At 42.9% G+C, this 3,479-nt stretch overlaps 1 long non-coding RNA gene across 1 annotated transcript; it reads right to left on the bottom strand.

The window, feature by feature from the left end:
• Window positions 1-1,707: 1,707 nt before the first annotated feature.
• LOC122024372 lies at window positions 1,708-2,823 on the bottom strand. Its single transcript, XR_006123404.1, has 4 exons — window positions 2,687-2,823; window positions 2,233-2,613; window positions 2,005-2,158; window positions 1,708-1,796 (listed from the first exon to the last, which is right to left on the bottom strand). It is a non-coding gene; the product is annotated as an uncharacterized LOC122024372 (long non-coding RNA).
• Window positions 2,824-3,479: the final 656 nt, after the last annotated feature.

The following is a 3,479-nucleotide window of genomic DNA, read 5'->3' as shown; positions in this document are numbered from 1 at the left end:
TGTTCTTATTCATTGCAGTAACAGAGCAAACCAACATGGTATACTTAAAACACAGACTGTTCATGCTCCCTAAATCAATAACAAAACTAAAAATTGAAATACTAACATGCACAATCAAGAAGCAAGGAAACTCAACTAACGTGCTAAGGGTAAGGGGTTGTTCATACCCCATAAATAGCAAAAGAAAATCTAAACTTGCTGGAATTAGACTTCTATTAATTGTCTGTTGAAAACTCAAGCTAAAGAAGGAAACAAAGATCTGAAAACTACTCCTATCGCAGGTGAGAGCACTTACCTATGTGTTCTTGAACTTACAGCCGAGAAGAGAAGCTTCTAGGGTTTCAGAGGGCTTGAAATCTCGGCCTCTTCTTCATGCCTACGGGTTCTCCTCGACGAGAGGGTCTCGAATCTGTGAAGAGCTCACGGAATTACCCCTTGGTCGGCCGTCGGAGACGAAGCCCTAGCTTCGGCTTCGTTTTTGCCCGAGCAGCGCCGTCGCACACGAGAGAGGAGAGGATGAGAGGGTTTTGGTCGTGAGGAAATAACCCAATTCCTTTTTATACCAATGGGTATTCTCGGTTTCAGTTATTACTTAAATTTATTTCGCTATCACTTTGATCATGAAACACCTGCTTGAGCGCTTAGCTATCGCACTTCGCTTAAGTCTTGGATCGGGTCGGAGGTCGTGGGTTCGAACCTCAGCCAAACCTCTTTATTTTTTGCAACTTCTTTCTTTTGGTAAAAATACCAAACGAAATCCGAAAATTGCATAAAAATACTCTAAAAAATTCCTAAAAATCTCTAGAATATTTCTAAAGCATTTCTAAATATTTATAAGCACTTTTAGAACTCCAAATAATGAAATTTGGGGTGTTACAAAAATACAGCAAATAAAGCACAACATTCACAAACAATAAATGCAATCAATGCATATGATGCAAAAATGACATATGTCACCCCTAACACCAGTCAACCATCTCACACGCGATGGTAAGATCGAGTGGGTAGGGCTATGACAACTGTGCACTCTGCCATTACTGCTCCTGAGTGTCCGAGTGAACAGGATGCTGTCGGAGTACACCTATCCTCCTACCCCAAACAGAGTGGGGGAGCGCAATGCTCTCATCTCCCTGAGACAGTCCAGAGGAGAGATCCTTGCCAGCTACCACACTGCGTCACCACTACCCATGAGCGGACCAGCGGAGCCTAACAGAGCAAAACTGTCATACACCCTGCCTGATATACCACTAACCCATGAGTGGTTGTGTGTGCAGATTATGTAACTGGTGATGTGCTCAATAATAATGGAGCCGACAATCGCACAGCTTACAATCATACAAGATGGTGCATGACACTAAGCATGTAAATCCTAACCATAATCACCTCCACATAATATGTACCAAACAGAAAATAAATTATACTATGACCTAGGTATTATAGATCTAAATACACATACATGATAATAAAATCCAGAAAACTAGTCCTATACTCAGTGAAGCCTGGTATGCCACTTCCTCTAGGAACTAAGGTGTATACAATAATCAAGTGATATAAACATGGATACATAACAGGCAACAAGCAGAACACGCTATAGGTATCAATAGTGATATACCAAGAGCAAATCTAAGCATAATCATTGCTACTAGTCATAAATTACTATGCATATCAAGTGACAATATCATAAAAGATAAGTCAAGAGATACCCTCCTTTATTGTAGATCATGCCAACATAACTCCCACGTCAAAACGATCATCTCAAACTACCTCCACGTCGCGATGTGTCTCTGACTAGTGTCCTGCATCAAATCATACCATTACAACCAAATCCCTTCATACATTAATAGCTACCTAAATCCAAATCCAATCATGAAACCCTAATTGACTTCACCCAATCCATCCACTTACTGAGGGTTAATCAACCTATTTTAACAATTTGATTCCAATCATATATTCCAGAATCAAGTCAATTTAAGCTAAACTTGAATCAATTCCAATACAATTTACCCAACTAGAGATGCCTCTGTAGACTTTTGGCTAAATAAGTTACTGCCGGAGGTTCCGGCCGGTGTTAAATGAAGCTACTGCCTTCTAGGTCAAGAATCCCAAATCAGCACTTGCTTGTCGGAATTCAGCACGTTCATAATGCTACTGATTGGATCTGCAACCCACTTACAGATCAGATGAGTACCTCAACTATTAATCAGGTATGAAAACAATGATAAAGATACTCACCGTACTATCTTGTGAATGGAGGAAAGAATCTGGTGGTTGCGTTTTCAAATCCGGTGAACAATGCTGGTTGAAGCTCAATACAACGTGTCTTGGTCGTCTTCAATTCTGAGGCTTTGTTTCGAGCCCGAATCCCACTTTTTCCTCTTCCTCCGTAGCAGTTCACCGTGGCCGGCAGGGGCAACAGTGTGGAGTGGTTTGAGGCTGGTGACGGCGATTAACCAGAGATGCACGTTGGGGTGTGATCTTTGGGATCGATTGCGCCCCTGCAGTCGCTGATGTAACCGACGGCGGCTGGGGGTCACGGGAGAAGGAAGGAGTGACGATTCACTTGGGGTGCACGCCGAAGAGGTGTCCTCCGAGGTCGCGTCCTCCTTGTCTTCGCTGAAAAGGTCGGTGGCTGTAAGATCGCTAGGGAAAAAAAGAAAGGAGATGGAGTCGGAGAGGGATCGGCTACCGGCGCTATGGCAGAGAGAAGGGAGAGACGATCGGCTCGGGGAAGTGGAGAAGGCGTCAAGAAGAAGGGAAATCGGCGTGGGTGAGGGCTAGGGCACGGGGAGAACGGGGAGAAGAGAAAAGAAAAGGAAAATAAGAAAAATCAAATGTTATCCTTAGGTAATTATAATTAAACCCTAGGTTACTTCCTCAATCAACTCCCACTTTAATTGGGATATCCAAACAGACTTTCCCTTGACCCAATAATTGATCTCCTTAAACTCTTCATACAAGCTCCGAAATTTTTTAGAAAATTTCTAAAATTTTCCTTATGGTTATTCGTCCTTTTTCGGTATTTTACATTGAGGGTTGGTCCGAAGTCGAAGGATACCCGAATATCTCCTCAGCCGTAAACTCTAGCCACTCCTCTCCCTCGGTTGGAATAGGTGGAAAGTCATCCTTGCCCTCGACTGGTATGGCTGGTTGCGACCCACCTTTCCAGGCTAGAACCCCTTGAGTAGTGATGTTTATATGCACTAGGGTCAGCTGACGCTTACCAAACTCGTCATATGTACTAAGGGACCTAGACATACCCTGGGTCATATCTATTCCTATGGTCGAGAATATCTATGTCAAGATGTGACAATAGGACATATGAACCTGACGCCTAATGATGAGACTAGATGTTATGAAACATATGTAGTGCAATGTCTATATCTAAACGCTGACAAAGAGCATACAAAAAGGAGTGGGAGGGTTGCATCATCGTAATATTACGAGCACATCTCTAAAATGCAGGTAGTCAGGACTCGATA

Source organism: Zingiber officinale, chromosome 1A (genome assembly GCF_018446385.1).
Source record: "Zingiber officinale cultivar Zhangliang chromosome 1A, Zo_v1.1, whole genome shotgun sequence".
Lineage (NCBI taxonomy): Eukaryota > Viridiplantae > Streptophyta > Magnoliopsida > Zingiberales > Zingiberaceae > Zingiber > Zingiber officinale.
The sequence above is the reverse complement of the archived record's forward strand: the minus strand, read 5'-3'. Positions and strand labels throughout refer to the sequence as shown.